Source organism: Acanthaster planci, linkage group LG13, assembly GCF_054643075.1.
Source record: "Acanthaster planci isolate LZ-2023a linkage group LG13, COTS_SCS, whole genome shotgun sequence".
Classification (NCBI taxonomy): Eukaryota; Metazoa; Echinodermata; class Asteroidea; order Valvatida; family Acanthasteridae; genus Acanthaster; species Acanthaster planci.
Genome location: NC_141789.1, coordinates 16,473,148 through 16,493,216, shown reverse-complemented (window position 1 = coordinate 16,493,216; position 20,069 = coordinate 16,473,148). Strand labels below are relative to the sequence as shown.

The 20,069-nt window shown below is 37.2% G+C and overlaps 1 protein-coding gene across 6 annotated transcripts in view; it reads right to left on the bottom strand.

Annotated features, from left to right (window-relative positions):
• The window catches only part of LOC110973821 (cytotoxic granule associated RNA binding protein TIA1-like), a 73,799-nt gene that overhangs the window by 37,816 nt on the left and 15,914 nt on the right, over positions 1 to 20,069 (bottom strand). The gene's annotated exons all lie outside the window — the stretch shown is intronic.

Sequence of the window (20,069 nt, the reverse complement as noted above, 5' to 3'; positions counted from 1 at the left end):
ATTTAAGTAAAGCACCACAGATCAAATTTTATTTTCTTTTTTTACACAATGTCAATTTTCACTTTTCGTCTGTTAACAACTTGGTTTTATTTAGGAGCTGACTTTCCTTTATTTTGCTAAAGAAATACAATTTCACCAACAGACTTTTCCTGCCCCAGAAATAGAATTTAATGAATACCAGCACCTTTTAATCCAATTCCTGTTAGTTGTAAGTTTCATTATTCCTTTGAAATTAGCAGAAGAATTGCTGGTGGGGAAACAGGCACACAGGTTAAGAATAAATTAACACTGTTGAGTTCCAGTTGGGTGACATTTACTGTAATAAAAAATAAGGCATAGACTAACTTTAATTCTTTTTTAAGAAAAAAGATTGCAAACAATTACCCTGCATGCTCAGAGCATAGAAATGTTTGAATCCTATCACATGATTTGCCCTTAAACAGTTCTGAATCCTTCAACTTCAGGACTGTAAAGATATAACTACATGTATATGCACAACATGTACATGTACATTTTACATTTTCTGTTGGTTCATATGACTGGTAGTACATGTGTATCTAAATGAATAACCAAATTTAACAACTTACAGTAACAAAGTACAGCGACACTTTCCCTTGGGCACCAAATATTCAAAGGAACTTCTTTTTCATTGGATAGTTTGGTAATCAATCGAATATTAATGACTTCCACCTGTAGTACAGTAAAATTGTTATCATACAGGCAACAGAATGTCTAAACACCCAGCCAGCCATCCCTCAATGTAATTATGCTAATTACAATGGGCTCCAAATTACAACAGATAATATTGAACTGCCACCACGACAGACGAATGTAATTACTTTCAATACAAAAAGAATATAAAACGTTGAGAGGCTTTTCCATTAGCAGACAAATTTATTCACCGTCTTCACCAAATCAAGCAGAATAAATTTCCCCTTTGAGTTTTTTTATGAGGATGGTAATGGCATATTAGTTTCAAAAATGATAAGGTTTAGTCGCTTCACTTAACCAAAATTTTGTCTTAGTCGGCACACCTGTGTACTTGGACCATTTTTCCACTGCTTCTTGAAGTAATTAGTGCTTGGATTAGTACACTGAATGCACAGCCATACAGACCCAGTCTGTGTGTAATGTAAGAGCCATACCGCTGAGTTCATATTAGTGCTGCTATACTGGGTGATTGTACTTTGATAGGACGATTGTAGGCCACATCATCAGGAGGACGGCTGTGCAGTCATTCATCATGTAACTAGCCATTTGCATGGCTTGCTTTGCACCAAGTTTCCTCTCAACATTTCAACATCAATCCCAAGATGCCATACTGTCCATTTACCAAGCTGATACCATCTCTTTTTCCTCTTTCTCTTCATGTAACAGAACTTTCATGATTTTTTGCACACTTGTTTTGCCTCCTTTCTTACATGCTGATATAAGACAGAGTTCAGGGAGACAAATTAAGCCAATCACTGACTGCATGGTGGATACTCTTTTATCTACTCAATACTCAACAGTTCTTTCCATTTTTATACATGTAGGTTGTAAATACAACATTCTTTGAGAGGAAATTCACCGACTCTCTTTTTTATGTGTGCTGGTTAAGGATAGGAAGGATTGGAATTAGGACAAGGGTGCGATAAAGATGGGATACTGAGAATGTATGAATGTCTAAATGCACGGGAGAAAAAAAGCAAATCAGACTGAACAGTCTTGATGAATATCTGCCCTATGAAATGCCAAGTAGAGAGCCAAGTATTAAAGTAACCTATAAAAAAAAACAGCCTTTTCAAGTTTTCTGGGTCTCATTTCCCTGTGCTTCATTGAATCTGAGTCCTGCCTTTTAGACTTCCCTTCCAGCCGTGCAAGCCATAAAAAGTCCCAGCTGCAGGACTATGTATGTTTCATACAATGACACCAAGTCATAATTCACCAGTTTTACCATCCTAAACAACAGTATGCACGGTGCTTTTTGTTAGTGCACATCCGATGTCAATTTACACTCTTAAATCACTCTTAATCACAGAGATTTGAGAATTAATAGAATTTTCAGTTTCAGGAAACATGGTATCAATCTCTATCAGTACCAGGGTATGACAGGGTACCGACTACAATACAGGCTACTAGCTATAAGGCAGATCAGCATAGCATGTATTACAAGGGTACAATCGAGCATAATAAGACATCCAGTTTCATTAGCCAGTTCCCTGTCAGAATGGCTAGGGCGGTTGGTTTGACTTGATCGTCGGTCAGGCTCCAAGGCAATAAGGAACTGGGATATTACGGCAATACTTGATTGATGGTGGTGTGGAGACTTCACCTCAATATTGCCTATGCTACTGGCAGCGCAGGCAGCAAGTGTTTACTACGTGTACAGTATATCCTTGAAGTATATATGTAAATTGCATGCCTTTTCTTCAGACATTCAAATTTCTCTGTCCACAAGGTGACGAGACAGCTTGAAAAAACAACAGTTGCAGCAGAGCTAGCAATCATCAGATATAGCCAGCTACATTCAATATTTTCAACAAAAATAAATACATGTAGCTCATATCATTTTCACCTAAGAAGTTCTCTCAGAATTTCTACTGCACTCCCTCTTCAAAATAATGGTCCTTGAACTGCTCTGAGTCATTTTGTACCTCGTTTATTTCTTTAAACCATAAATGAATATAATTTTATTAAAAGTAAAAAGCACAGTAAACAGCATTGTGATTAATGTGAAAATATGTGTTCATTTTGTTTAAGCCTCCATTAGACCAATTTCAATAACATTATTTTTAACAAAAACCTTGTCAATAAAAGTCACTGCTGGCAAGGCAAATTTATCAAAGTGTAGGGGGATTTTCCGTGGCTTTGATGCCTGCATAAACCGACCAGTCTCATCATTTCTGTCTGTAGAAATTTTAACAGGAAATTGTACCGTGCCTTTGAGAGGCGGTTAGAAGGTGAGCAAACAGCAGACTAAAGTGGCTTATGCATGCACTGCCCGCTAGGCTCAAAAAGTGGACAATTGAATCTAGACATTAAATGGCAGTCGAGTGGAAGGAGCAGAGATAGCACACTGAAAGCGGGTAAACGTTGACTACCATTTGCTGAGGGGAATTAATGCTGACAGGAGCCATACACAGAATCCGAAGGCCATGCAGTACACTCTAAAAACAAAAAGGAGGTCTCTGACCAATAAATAAGTCATGCTGAATCGAACAGTCTCTACAGTACCTCTCCTGGCTTTTGATTGTGCAGGTGAATTTACCCAAACCACATCAAGTTAAAAAAATATTAAGGATTGATTGGGTATCCGGTGAACTTGCGACAACTTGTGAATGAACACTGATACCTAAAGCAAAAGCTAGGGACATTTGTCAATTAGATTCCTTCTTGGTTTCTTCAGACTGGTACATACTTAAGAAAAACAAGTTTTGAGTGTTCCTAGGTTTTTGTTCCCGGATAAGGTTTACTTCTAAAAATGGTTGTTCAACATGTGCGTGTATGAACTTCAGACAGATGTGAGTCACGTGCGAAAGAAAAATTGGAGACCTACATTAAGTCCTTGTTCTTTGTGGCTCAGTGCTTTATTCCCTCATCCAATCACGATTTTTTTTACCCTACATCAAGCACTCTCTGAGAAGATCAATTATTAGTTTGATTTCTACACTTTCCTTTGAACTATCATACCCTCAGTGTACATATGGAGTTTCATCCTTCACACCGTAAGGCCAAGCATGAACAATCTTACCAACCATAACATAAGTAATTATTTGTGGCATATCAACAGAATGGACAGGAAACATCCGCAAAGACAATAATGAAAGTTCTTGGATGTAATCTTCCTCTGTGAGGAAGGATTTTTCTAATCATATAGACATGCCTCGTCAGTTGACCATGACCACCCTTGCATCGCTGGCTTAGTGTGTTTACCAATAATTCCTTACCTTGGCCCAATCTTCTCCCCTGAGAACAAGATTGCCGCAATGGAACATGAATCATTCTTGCAACAGTGGCTACTGAGAATCTGTACAAGACAAGACTAGTAGTCAGGGGCAACCTGCTCAGACCATCTTCTCTTTAAAGACCACCTGGCATATGCTAGGCATCAATGCACACAGTAACTTGAATACTTGCAAGAACCTGCGATGACACTACCTGTCATTCAAGGTTTCCAACACACTAACTGTACAAGAAAGTATGTGGAATCCATTAAGGTCAGCTGTATGAAAAGTGGTAGATATTTGCAATTCTTATGCAAATAGTCAGAAGTACAAGAATCTTAGGGTGATTGATGCAACATCTCCCTTGGGGCTTCAGGAACTTAACCACTGTGATTATGCTGCATGTACATGTACAACATCACATCCCTTGTTCATGCAGGATTAGTTAACATCATAATCAGAAGAATGCAATAAGTATCACTGGTTCTAGGATGCATATCAACAACAGAATATGTAGAGGTCAATAGTCTGCCCCTTCCTCCCTGGATTATTCCCCTCAGCTTCACCAAAAACGCAAACGATGTTCCACTCTCTGCCATTTTCAATCATTCCTCCCAATGGGTAAGATTACCCCATTGCCTGTATGCATGACTTCTCCTTTAATGAATATATACATGGACCCAAGCTGGCATCATTCCCCATCATTGTTATCATTGTGAAGAGAGCTGGAGAGGTGATGGGAGCTTGGATCAGGGAGCCATGGACTTAGCACCCCCCTCATCATCCAATTCTCCTGCATGTTTATCTTGACAGTCTCGAGGGAAATATCTAAGATGTTGCCAAAGGTTTACACAATTTGGAACCTTGCTAGCAAACGTCTTGAGAGCAACTCACAGAGTTGGCTCAGGCTCTTTTTATAATCTATATCATGTCATCACCATTTGTGCACTCAATCCCACTTTTCAAGCAGTGTCACAGAAGTTAAAGGGCAAGTCTCAGTCAGTATTTGCTGACTGACATACTGATGTGTTTGATCTTGTAATACAAAAACCTCCAACTACTCTATCCATAAAGCCATCATGGGAACGGACACTCTTGAGCAATTCAAATATAAACAGAATGTAGTTCTAGAGACACATTTAAACTTCTTCCTCTGAGTTGCATTCTTGTTCAGCAACCAGAACAGTAATAATAAGACCTTTTAAAGTGTTGCTAAATTAAACAGTTTTACTACAGGTAGATTCAATAGTTTATTATATTTTGCTAAAGTTAAATTCAGGATTCAGAGGACTGTTTCCAAAAGTAATCAAATGGGGAATTATGCAAGCAACATATGGTATAAGAGCTTTTTCCAGAACATAAAAAAAATCAAAATCCAGAAACTTCAATCTCAGTTAACAGATTAGGCAGTTTCTTTTTCCCCATTTTTAGATTAGTGCTATCTATGTGTAATAACTCTCAACTCTATCATGGAGCGCCATCCCCTCAAGAGTTGGCCATTGATCCTGGTGCTTCTTTCTCGATACAAATCGATCAAGTCACATCCAGAGTGAGGATGGTTGGAGTTTCCCCCTTGCAACCAGTGGCCTAGCCATACCAGATGTCAGTGCTGACACTTGTTCCCCCATTAACAGGCAAGCACTGAGTAAACACTCTGGCCAAGACCCCGGATCCTTAGGCTAGGATTGCTTCATCAAGCATCTGCGTGGCCAGTTGGATAATTGAGAATGGACGGATGGTGAACATGTAAGGCTAGGTTTTTGGCCGATGTCCACTGCAATCACTCTTAACCAGATCAGACAACGCTCACCTTCTCGAATCAGCGTTATCTACATGTAAGTATTTATCATGAACAGTACATATTTTATTTAATGTCACCATTAGCCTCATGCTCAAGAATTCTATATCAACAATTAATAATTAAATCCTGATTGACATTAGATTAAATGGATTAAGGTTTCCAAAGAAACTACTTCAAGAAACCTCTCTAATCCATATTTCTGATCTGGCCCCAAGCAGAAGTTGTAACTGATCTTAAATTAACCCCAAGTGGCAAAGTGCAAAAACTCTCATCTATCACACATTTAAGGCTATCACACCAACTCCAGTACTTTGTCCATTGCACAGCAGTATTTCTCACATTGTTTCACAGCAAATAAGAACAATGTTCTCAATAATATGTGTAAAAGATTCAAGCTTTTTAAAAGGTCAGGGCAAGAGTTGAGATGAAATTAAACTACTGACAATTTTAAAATGCCAAATCCTTTTTGGATCATATGCATTACTTAAGCTTGTAGGAGATTTGTTATTCAGTGTTCATAACAATCTCAGGCTTGATCTTCCAGAGTGAACAATCAATGTTGTGACTGCCATAAATACATGTTGTCTAGGGCTTGAAGTGTAAAACCATCTATCCCTTTGCGAAGCATTCAAAACTCTAAGCAATCTTCAAATTTGATTAAACGCAAAAGATCTTAGACACTAAAGAGAAATTATCACTGTTGGAATCTGTCCCACGGGGTTCCAATTTGCAGACATACAGCAGATTTAGGTATTTCTGTACCTCTGTGTTTAATCTAAACATCCTGAGACCAATCAGATTACCAAGTCCAGTGCATCTACTTCCAAGGCACAAATAATTGAGTTTTTACTTAACAAGTGTAACAAATTAAAGACAATGTGGCTTTTTCTCTTTTATATCACAACATTTTGATTATCAGTGGACATATCCTTCCTATTGCCAGCTGTTGCACTCCCAAGACACTTCACCTCTCACCAGGCAGTGCATCTACCACCTGTACAGCCAGCAGACTGTGGGCTTCAAGGACATTCTTTGGGTTCCACAGTTCCATTGATTCAACATCTGGAGACAAGTGTCCTTTGTAATAGTCTATTGTTAGGTACCAGCTGATGGCTGGCCAATTGTTGGGGTGTGCCATTCTTTTGTCTGGGTAACCTTTGAAGAGAAAGAACTTGAGCCCTCACGTGTGTAACAGTGCACAGCAAATCCACATGTGCATGTACATTCTCCAGTGATGCTTGATATCATCAATGGTTAATATGCAGAAACTACATGGAAATACTGGTCAAAGGGAATTTACACTAAATTACAGTAGTCATAAGACAATTGGAAAGTTTTCTGAAGTAATGTAGGCTTGGCCTCTCTGAATGTGGAAGTGCAATGCGATTAAATCAACCTACATTGCAGTAAGCTGTGATGGCATCCAAATGCAATACTGCAAAACTGAATAATGCACAAAAATATAAAAACCACACTTGCATGTATTTATACATGTACTGTATAACCAAGGTTCCAAGCGTTGGTCACCACTGTTGCAATGACTCAAGTCAATGACTCGACACAAGTCCAACTTGAGTTACAATTTTGGTGACTTGAATCAAAATCCCGAAGGGTACGTGACTCGAGTCACTGCGAGCAAATAACTCAACTTGACTTGAGTCCCTCATAAGAAGACCGGACTCAAGTGAAAGTTAATTAGACTCGAATTTCAAAGTAAAAGCAAACTTCATTGTAATATTTGTAATGACTTACAGTGCCAGTATATAATGTTGGTGTCATGTGTTTTATCAAGAGTAAAGGATGGTGTGACCACATTTTATGAACAAAATTTTAAAGAGACAAAAAATAGCTTTCTCTCTTGCTTTTGTTTATCAAATTGTGTTCAAATGTTTGTGATTCAAATTGACTTGAGCTAAATACTTGACTCAACTTTTTTGCCTGATTCAACTCGACTCGAGTCATGTTACAATGACTCAACTGGAGTCTGGACTGACTCAAGTCACAATAATTAGTGACTCGTTACAACTCTGAAATCTGATCATAATCCTATGCAAGTAGCAAGAAAAACAATGAACCAACAATGCCCAAAAGCTTGGCAACAAAAATACAAATTCAGCTAATTCCAGCTGGAAACTTCAATTTGTACTGAAATAAGTTTAATCAAGACACACATGTCCAGTGTACATCATGGGCTTTAAGACAAACACCTGAAAAACTAATGAATATAACAACGAATCAAGAAGAATGTACTTTGATGTACACACAAGCCTTGAAACTATTCATCTGGCAAAGATGAGCACATCGAAGCCATTTTATCAAGAGTACGATCCAAATTAAACTTCTGCATGCATTCAATAACTGCAACACTGAACATCCACAAATGTAATAAGTGTGGCACAAACATGTCTCAAAATTTGTTTAACTCTTCAAGAAGGTTAAAAACAAGCAGCTCTGGGTGAAAGTGTGAGGGGAGAAATGAGGTTCCATGATTGCAAGAGGACCTAACTGAGGCACTGAGTATACTTCCTTCCAACTGAGAACTACTACTTCGATATTCTTCAGCAAGTTCTAGTTTTAAAAATACGTTCATGTGGCCTAAAATTATTCACAATTCCAGCCCAACATCTAGCGCCAGGTCACGTTCCAGAGGAAAATGGTGTGAACAGAAAATTTGCCCGTGAGCGTTGAAAATAGGAAGTAGTTTAGTAAAACAGCCTTCACTGACCCTAAAGCAGTGTGGAATCATCACCTCTAAACAGCCAGTGATATGTTTTCATCAATAAAATTGATCACCTTGCATTGGGTCTATATATATAGCACTGCATGAGACCTGCACAGGTCTTCAATTCTTGTAGACTATGCATCATTTTAAGCCCATGTAGTATGCAGGATCACATTTTTGTTTAATCTTTCCAGAATCTTTTAGAAAGTTATACAAAAGATAAAAATAAAAGCAAAGTCAAGTAGGAAAATTTTTCCACTTCATGTTCAAAGACTGAAAAGGTATTAGAAATTGCATTTGCTAAGTACATGGCAAATATTGTTTGCAATCAATGTAACATAAAAACCTCACATAAGCCAGTCTGGTAGTCTTGCTACATGTACTTGTATGTTACCTAGCCACCGACTGTGAAAATACATGTACTTAATTATGCAGTCTGAATAGAAACTTCATGTCAAATTTTAAAACCTTTAGTGAGAACAGAAATATTTAGGGAAAGTTAAGTCAGTAACCAGCAACATTCAGTCAGAGTTCATTTATTTGATTTGTTGTGGGTCATAACTGACTGCTTGAAAACCACCTGGAATAAATTCAGAGGAAGAGAAAATTTGATTTGAATTATGTATGGACATGCTGCAAGGAACCACAGTTTGAGAAAATTTATGATGTCCCAAATTGAGCTTGGTTATCAGGTCACTGATGCTATATATCAAGCAAGCAATCATCGCAACACTCTAGGCATGGTGCCATCTAGTCCAACAAATTCTTTTATCAACTGATATTAAAATGACAAAATTTGGATCATACCTGGACATAAGGGGTCATCCATTTTCACAAGTGTACAAACCGTATGCTTGGGGGAAGGGGTGAATTGGTTGCGAACACTTTAGAAACATGTTACAAATGACGATTATCATAGACCGGCCAACTATCACCCCAAACTATTGTGTGTGCAGAGAGTGTGCATGACTCTGATACATCATTCATACAAGCTCCAGTAACGGCTATTTCTTAACCACTTGACGATTTTGACTGGTATCATATATGAAAAAAGTACACACACAAGTAGCAGGCAAAATTCACTAACGTTGAAATCACAGTCACGTATGAAACAGTCTTCATGGTTCCCCCAAAGCTCCGCTGCACCTTGCGTTCAATGAGGTATGATACCCAGACAGAGGAGTATTTTACAGTGTATGTACATGTATGCACGCATTTTCCCTTGTGTGGAAAGATGCCCTGCTAAATGTACAGCTTGCTTAATGCACACAAGTTTGTATATGTACACACTTTTTACCACTTTTTATAAGCTTTTGTGAAGAGAAAAAAAATCAAATCAAAGGTACATTTTGCTGACTGCTATTCTTGGCCACAAAAAATGGACACTTTTATTTTAAGAAAAAATTAAGAAAAAGTACCTGTCCATCGGGCAATTTGTCCTTAGTTTTTACTAGCCCAAACTGAAAGAAGAAATTTTCTTGGGCAATCGGAAAACGATGAATGTCGAGGTCTGTCATGGACACTGTGTTTCCTCCTGCCACTATCTTCTGGTCGTCTACTGCACATAAACAGCTGTACATTGTGAGTTCGAATGGTCCTCAGGCACCACAGAGAAATCATCATTTTATTTTGTCCTCTTTTAGAGGGGAGGGGGGCCAGGAAAAGAGTACACTTTGAACACTTGTAAAAATGATAACAAAACTGGATGACCCCTAATACACATGCCCCATGCACTCAGGTCCCTCCATCCAAATTACAAGTGGTATTGCATTAGAAATAGCAATAGAAATTGCTGTCTGAATGCAAAGGATAATTACCAACTGGTCTGATGCACAGAAGTGCAGGAAGAGGTAAAATGCATTATGGGTCATATTGTATTCCAGTATAATGTTATAGGTCATTACACAGCAATCAGCACCATTTTCCCAAAAATTACGAGAGCAATTATGAGTAAAGATAATCTTAAGATGAAGAAACTACTGTGATCAGGCATTGCTACCATTCAGCAAACCTGAGTGAAGGTAACACATCCTTGATTTATTCCCAATATGAGAGTGTAATAAGGAGACTGTTTGTCATTATCTCTGGGAGGATCAGGATACTGACAAAGGTGTGAAGCTGTGATATTAATGAGGCTCTAAGAAAGTTCTAAGGTTAATGGAGGTAATTGTAAGTCACTGATCTCTGAGCAATTTCTGTTAAGATACAGATGCTGTACAACTTAATTGTCTTCAATTCCATGCACTAAAACCTAAGACATGATACATGCACTTACCATACACATGTACACCATGTGAATTTAAATAGTTTCTGTAAATGTAAGACTGGAACAATTTATGCTACAGATGCTCATTAACTAAGATGAAAGACGCATAAATCAAATGCTTTCATGATTAAACAAATATGATCAAAAAAAGATAATTTTACCAGGATTTCAGAAACTACAAACTGCTTTAAATTGTAACCGTTGCCTATGTTTGTATGATATTTTATTGCTTGGTAAACCACAGAAGCAATGAGGTATCATGCTTGCTACCACAAAGTGTCTATTGAGTCTAATGTTAGTAATAGATAAATTGTTGTTGAAAGTACAACGCAAAGTTCTAGAAAAATGAATGACTACACTTCACTGAGAATCTGTCTTATGAGCCTATTCTATGATTTCAAAATACTATCTGTACACATGAAAATGGAAGAAATTGTTGAATTCCATTCCCATCTTTCAATTTCTGTTTTTTACCTGTTAAATTCCCAACATTTACTTATAACGCTTACACTTCCTAATTTCAAGTCATGTGGTCATTTCTCCTCTTCATATCACATCATGATATGCATACAAAAGGTTCTTAGAATTAGAAAACAGTGAAACAGAATTCAGTTCAAGAGAGAAGACAGCAAACTGCATCATTCCAGCTGATCTCTTAATCCAAAGACTTACCTGCATCCCATCAACTCATTAAATTTTCATATTCGCTGGAAATTATATGGCAGCACTTTTGTCACCACTTGACACGCAATGTCTGACATGAGCAGTTACAGGTACAAAATTTGGACAAAAACAGATAGGGTCAGGGTAACATTTACCATGTGAAAAATTTAAATGCATTAGGGTACAATGTAATTCCAGTGATCAGGGGTCCAAAAGTGTGACATTTTTGTGTCCCTGTTACATCTGACTTTTGTTATTTGACATGGAAGTATCACTGGAATTAATTTAAAACTATCAGTGTTTATTTGGCAGGTAATTTGCATTAATTCACCACTCTTGGAAATTAGAAAATGTATTCTGAACTTACAAAATCATATGTCGGATGTGCCAGGGACACAAAAAAATGGACCCCTAATTTCTGGAATTACCCATTAGTAAATGTAGAAGACAGTCACTAATCACAGAAAAGCTCTGGTAGACAAGAAAAGGGGGCTTAACATGAACACATTACAGTTGAAAGTATGTTATTTGCATTGCAGGTTTGTTTTCTGAAGATGTTATCGTCTCAGAAAATTCCCTTTATATTAAAAACTAGAGTGTGTTGAAAATAGATCACTGAATGCATCTGAATGGAACATGACGTCAGCTACAGTCAGAACACATTGACTGCAAGACATGAAGCGCTCCTCAGATGGATTTGCCAGCGGTATGGGCTAAGTATGTTAAGGAGATTTTGATCCACTAAGATTACATTATTTACTGAGCTACGGATCATTTCCTCCCATATTTTTTTAATAACATGCTGCTCCTTCAAATATATCCACTGCATTTCTTCACATGCATACATAGAGAACAGAAAAAATACAAGTTCATGTTCTGGTAGTCTGCGCCAATAATTAAAACTTGATTCTCCTAAATATTCGGGAAACACTACAAAAACAAAAATCTCCTATTCCAGTTTCCGTATATAATGCATCAGAAAAAAATATGGTGGTTTTCATGAGCAGTCAAGAGCAACCAGTGAATTCATAAATTCTCCAAGTTTAAAGCCAATAATATACTACACTTGGGTTTTGTGATAATTACATTGTGCCTTTGGGTTCAGCTAGTAATATTAATTACAAAGTAAAAATAGAAAACACAATGTGAAGTATGCTGGTAGGCAATTCCATATTCTCTATGCATACTTACAGACAATGCTGATTGAGTGTATGGCGATTCAACTGAATAAAGGAAGTAACCCAAAAAATGAAATGGAAATCTTACATTTCACAGTGCCTCAATACACAGACATCCTGTAAATGAATTTAAGCATTGGCATCTTTTCAAAGTTAATTTCACAAAACAGTATGATTTTTTAATTGAGACACTCCATTTCTAAAATAATTAATAATGGTGCGCAAGGGAAAAATAAAATGGTGAAGACAGGAAACGCTTGACAACAAAAATCCAAGGAAAAGCACCAGTCAGGACAGGGTCAATGATTCCAAAACAGCAAGCCGTGTGAGTGAAGTACAAGACGAAGCACCACTCAGCAGAAATGCAGGCTCGTGTTTCATCCACCGGATGGATTTGGATAATTCAATGCCACCTTTACTTGAGTTGGAACCATCACCATGTCGTGCAGTGAAGACTAGGTAACATCATAAAGATGCATTCTGGTCATGAAGGGAAAGGAAGATGCCACCTTCCATTGCTTTGTGTTCCTTCTTTATATACAAGTATTTTGATATTGAACTATCTTTTGTTACTCATAAGACAAACTCCAAAATGATGGACCAGCATGCCAACATCAATCTGATGTAAGTAACTTAAAAGTTCAACAATTCCTCTCAATTGTTAAAATTTGTACTTCAAAGTGATCCATTGTAAAAGCATTTTATACAGCTAAAGGCTTTGGTACATGTACATGTAGTTACGGGCAATGATGAAAATTGCACAGTTTTTATTGTTCATGTGTATACTGGTATTGCCTTCCAGCTTACAAGTCTTCTGCATGGTTTTGAAATGTCCGGTCACAATTATTTTTGTTTACTTTGCCATAGAAACCATCAAATGGCCAAAGGATTATATACATTGTCCGAAACCTTGATTTGCAAAAAGAGGGGCATTTCAAAGAAAGAGGTATTAACACAATGAACATCCGAACTACATGTACATTATGTACAAAATTTTTGCAAAGGCTACACCAAGGCATGAAACATAATGTCATTTCTCAAGACAATTTACTGAACTGTTCATTTAAAGGTGTTTTGGTACATCTATTTCTTCAACGCTCTTGCAATATGTGTAATAAGGTAGCCTACATGTAGGTCATTGCATCTCTACGGCTTATTTAGCCCCACCTTTACATACCGGTATGTACAACCTGCAATGTATCGTTTACTTTACAATTCAACACAAAGTGACAACACATATGCTAATGGGGACTGTACTGAATCAAATTAACTAAATTTGCAAATCAATTGTATCTCAATGGCACCACTCTTTCAAGTAACACTGCGCATTGCACTCTTCATTTTTATCACTAATAATTTGAAAGTCGATTTTTGTAAGCCGACTTCACTGAATACAAAGTACACTGGTTCCTTCCACATCAGAGGTTATTGCATTACCCAGCAAAACTCATTCCAGCGTCCTTTTGGAAAACATATCATCACCTCCATCTTACAAAAAATCCATGAATATCAAAAAAAGGGAAAGATCCTTTGGGGAGTTATTAATTTGAGAGCTTCTTGGTAGCAAGTGAATGAAATTATCAGTAGGGTATGCCTAGGGAGAAAGGTGCAATCTCATTTGTGGTTGTATGTGACCTAGAGTCTTGGTAACCATCCACTTGCACATGTAATCCCAGCAAATAGACAACCAATGTACACACCGTATTCCTCCATCTACATGTACCAGTATGTTTTCTGTATGTTTACCCCATTTTATTCCAGGGTTCCTAAATTATACAAGGTAAGCTTTTGAACCCTAACCCTCCTCAATCTTACAAAATCCTCTTGGTGGATTTATGAAGGATGCATTGTGTCAAGGTTGTGGAGCAGACCTTGTGTTGTTTGTGCACAGCCATGCATAAATTCATGCCTACATAATACATGTATGTGATATCCCCCATATTGCTAGAGGATATCATTCGCACCACCTTAACATGACAAGAACAGTTGGGGGATTTTTAAGGATTGAGGCAGTGGGCACCCCTCAAAGGAGGATATTAAAGAAATATTTGAGGATTTCGGAGGATTGAGGCCGAATACGATTTTCTTACATGGATAATAAGAGGATTTTGAAGGACTGAGGATGGTGCCTAGCAAAAAACCTGGAGGTTACATGTTATATCCTAAGATAATGCAGGAGTACAATGTAACTGTTCTTCCATTTCAAACAAAAGTCATCAATAATATAATACTGCGATGTACATGCATGTGATTATCAAACATAACCCCAAGATTGGTGAACCTGCTTCTTCATTAAAAAAACCAAATCACCAAAATGTTCAACACATGCAAAAACTATGGACTGTAAAGTATAGCATACATGCATGTATGAATGGTTTCCCCAGGCTGTGCTTACAATTGGTAACCAGGGAACTCAGGTTATGACCCTAGATGACTGGTTTACCATTCAGTGAATTGTAATCTCTTTCCTAGGACAGGAAAAGTCAACAAGTACACAGACATAACATGGGTCATCTTACGGTAAACATAACACAATATGTACCAAGCCCTAGATGTCGACATATCAAGTCTCTTTAGCTACAGCATTCTGTAAGCATGTACTGTACATGTACATACATGTATTGTAGGCCTATGTACAGTTAGTATATTTACCAGTAGGGTAACTCACTACTGAAGGCACATGTATGTAACACTGAAGGCACATGTATGTAACACCTACAGACATGTATGTAACACCTACAGACATGTACATGTATGTAATTCATTTGTACTACTTTCGTATGCACAGTAATACAAAGAATTACAAAATATGAAAAAATTAAGACAATGTTCTTCACTTTGTACAAGTTCATCATGCCTATAAGCTCAATATTAACAAAGGTTGTGACCTTGTCAAAATCTGTCTAATTTTTTCTTTGTTTATGTTCAAATGCTTGCAATTCACTGTCAAAGACGGTAATGCTCACTTCTGACAAGGATCGCACAGAGCCAACATGACATTGTGCATCTGGAGAATTATTTTGGCATCAGGAGGTAGTTGAGAACGTATCCAATTTATTAGGAAAAGTAGAGGAGCACTATGACTTGCTGTAGAAAGTCAATTCTTTGCCAACTGAAACTTAATTTATCTTCATGCTACAGTACAAAATTATGCAGAAAGTTTTCAAGTATCAAAAGAATTCATACATTTCGATCTTAAGACAATCCATGAAAATTATATTTTCTCAAACTTAAAGGTATGCTTGATTTCTGGAGGGTTACTTTAGAAAACCCAGACTAGAAAAGGTTACCAGCTTAAAAAAGACAGAAACAGTATCCCCTTCAGTTTTGAAAGATGCACATAATAGCAAATGCAAGAAATGGTTTCAGAAGAAAAAAAGCCTGAACCAAAAACACATGAAAAACTTCTAATTCCTATAAACATTACTCCTATTTCCACATATAGTCACATCAATCACACATACATGTACAAGTTAGTTTAAAATTCCATTTTGACTTTAAAATGTGATTCACAAAAACATATTCCCACGAACTGCCAAGAGATATCAAACTTGATTTGTACACTGCCACGTGGACCACCTTCACCCAAAGATAACACAATTACACATTAACCAAAGCCTGCAACAGGTCAAAGCAAGAAGCTGTATATAATACCTTAATTGATGTGTTTGATAATAGCAAGGGATAAAAAGCAGCAACTCCTATAACATTTGTTTGCTTTCAATTTCAGCACAGCCAGCTATTAACGCTGTTTATATTTGCTTTTTTCCAGACTAGCCGCAACTTCTTCTTTACAAGATGAAAAATGGGTTTTGGTTTGGATCACAATCAGCCGGCAATTTATCACTCACTAAGTATCACAACTTAAATAAATCAATAAATTCATCACTTTGACTCAGCTGAGAAAATTTTCACATATTCCTTTCTCTTTCTTAAGTTTTTCAATCAATTACCTTTTGGCATCCTCTGTGATAAAAAATGATGGAAAAACTCATGCTACCTACATTTGCGATGAAAAAAGTGTTAATCTCATGATTTGTCTTATAACGCCATTTACATGAAGCTTTTGACCAAGCAAAATATTCCACATGCAGGTCACATTAAAATTAAGAGTATTTGGCTGTTTTAAATGGTCCTTTTCCAATTTTTTCCAGACAAATTAATCAAAGATTGCTGATGGATTAGCCCAATAAATTTTGATAAAGTTTAGATATATGCTAGAGTTGCTACATAAATGACTTCTGGTAAAAAAATTATCCAGAAGTATTTATGCTGATAAATTGCAATGCACTTTTTCTCTGCATAAATGGTAAATGGTTGGGAATAATCTTCAGTCCAAATGGCCTTCTAGTAATGGGCATTTAGTGTACAGCCAAAGGTACAGCCTTTCTATGCCATATGGAGGGGGATTCGGTATCATTAAATTTTAATATCGGTGCCCTGCATCACCGGTTTCATTACACTTTATCTCAAGGATAATTACAAGCTGGTTGCTTCTGAGAGGTAAGACAGGCCAAGTAGTACAGGCATTACACGCATGCAGCGATCGCTCCACTCATCTTGTTTTATTGATGTGGGGCAGGTGATGCGCATCCATCATTACGCATACGGTAACATCACAATATTACACTAGGCTTGCCAACTACACACCCTCTCTGGACATCCCCACTGGATAATTCAGCCACTTTTGCCTCTGTTAAGGTCAACTCTATGATAGGCAGAGCTGCATTTCATGAGATCTGAAGTTCGGAAACAACCCTTTCTACTGGACAAAAGGTAGACAAAATGATGCTCACAAGTCGAGCACTGCAGGATCAAAGGTCAAGATGATTACACTATACAACACATTCTTGCCAGTGTTTCCCATTAGTTATCAATTTACACCCTGAACTGTCTGTACGAACACCTTCATGATGTTCTACGAATGCACATGAATTTCCACAACTGTGAGAACAGTCACGAGAATCCTCCTGACACATTGAATTTTCCGTTTTCAAATCCTTTGGTCATGTCTTAGGAAAGTAACAAGTATGTCTTTCACCTCTTTGAATTTTTGCCACTGTATTCTCGGAATAGCTTTTGTTGGATTGATGAGCTACAGTATTATTTCTTAAGCATATTTTCTGAATACCTGAATTTTGCTCAGTTCTCACACTTCAAGCTGTGGCATTAACAGTGTGTTAGGGTCCCACCTGTTAAAACCACCTGCTATCAGATCTGAGTGACCTGATAATGACTGCCATGATGTACATCATTAATCCAAATTCCTCATTAAAACACTGATTGAATTGGTGACATCATACAAGAATAACTATCTCGATGGGAGATACCCTAAGACTGACTCTCGGATCAATTCGAAGAAAAACTCCATTCATGCCATATACTACCTACATCCTATGTATTTCTTTTCAATAGGTAACTTGCAGATGAATTGATGACCTTGTGGACAGGTGATCTTGTAATTACAGGTACAAATCAAATGAACTGTGTGGGATCAGAGCACAAAATTGACTAATTTTTATAACAGGAATTTAGATGGTTTAGTTTTAATCTAAATCCAGGATGACAGGTTGCTGCCGCTGTCATTTATGAGTACATACGCACCATTGACAACTCGTGGACAGTTGGATACGTACACTGATTGAGTCATTAGTTTTTATTCAAAATTTCAAATCATAACGTTATACCTACACATACAAATTTATGTATCCAGAAATTTGAATGTGTTTCTGTTAGGGATCAACTGAAATTGGCTGAACAATTTGGCTGAACACAAAAGCTCCTTTGGGAAATTGTATAGAAGCTTTGCACAGTAGCCATCTCGCAGGGAAGTTGTGTTGTTCCATACGGAAACGTCCTTTGCACATACCCTACAGAACAAAAGTACTGGCGTGCAAAGATGGCAGCCATGCAAACTCTCTATATGGAGAGAAAGCAATTCATATGACTTGGCAACTTTTAGTGGCGAGTTCATTTCATATACAGTACAACATTCACTATACTGAACACCACTAAACCGAGCAATCAGCTATACCAGTTAGGTCCCTCGATTCCTGAATTTTCCGTGCACTTTTTACCAAACACTTAAAATTTGCTCTAAATGAAAGAAATTTTCTTAGCAATGATAATGACTTGAAACTAAAGGAAAATCTTGCTTGCAAAGTAACAATGGTCAGCAAGTGGCAGAGTCCATTTTATTCGTGTGCATAAATTGGTATCCATGTAGACCACCCACCCCAGCACTTGTACATATATGTATGTACATGTATGTGCATGCAAAATGGGCCACTCTTTAAATGAGGCAAATCTTATACTTGTTACTGAAACAAGGCAAGGATTTCTACCTTGAAAAAAATTATCAATACCGAAAATACACACAGCGATAAACAGATGAACTTTTGCGACTTAACTTGCGGAAATCTTTGTTAAATAATTTACAAATTTAGTTCAAGTTTCATGTAAGCCGACTGATATTGGCTACTTCAGTCCTATGCCACTGCAAATTCAGTGCTATAGAATGGTTCCCGGCACATCTGCATTTATTATAATTCTATTTTAACAGTAGGAACTGGTGTAACTGTGTTGTATGTTGATAACTCATGGGAGACTCATGGGTTCATATGTTTCAAGATTTGACTTTCATTGAGAACCGAGAGGTGAAATATGGGAGGGAACTTAAAATATATTGAAGAAAATGCACAATTACTGTGTTATAGCTTTTTGCATTGGAAGTGTTGATCTAAAATCCTCATGCAGAAACATTCGTACGGCAGGCTGCTACACATTTGAACGGGCCAGAGCTGAGAATGGTTGCATCAGCGACTGAAAATCTCTTTGCCCAATGACCACTATAACAAACATTTTCTGTGAACCCACTGTGTTTGTTACAGTAGGTTGTGCTGTAGCTTAATCCCATTTCAATAGTTTGATTAGAAAACCTCTAGTCTTCATTCTGCCAAATGCTTACGTACTCTGTGAGCTAACATATTGCTATGCTAACACCAGATCTTGATGTCCAATTACAGCAATCACTAGAAAAAATACAAATTTTGTCTTTTGTTTCATGTGATATAAAAATAGTTTTGTGTCTTTTGTTTCATGTGATATAAAAATAGTTTTGTGTCCTTTTTACAGAATGTTTCTAAATATTTTACATCATAAACTCAAATAACCAACCAAACATTATAAACATCACATTCCACAAAATGAGTTCAAATGGTAATTTCTTCATGGAATTGATTTTACAGTATTTGAGGCCTACATTACGTGAAGTAGCTCACCTACACACATACATGTACCAATACAACAAATTAACCCTAACCCCTAGGGTGTAAAATCATATTAAAATTGGAGGATTTGGGACTGTCTTATATTTTTAAGTTCCGAGGACCACAAGCATCAGGGGAAAATCTACAAGTTGTTCTTCGCTTTGAAATGTAACATTTACATGTACATATAACATCCACCAACGGAATAGCTATTTTAAAAGTTTGACTGCCAATGGACTTTGTAA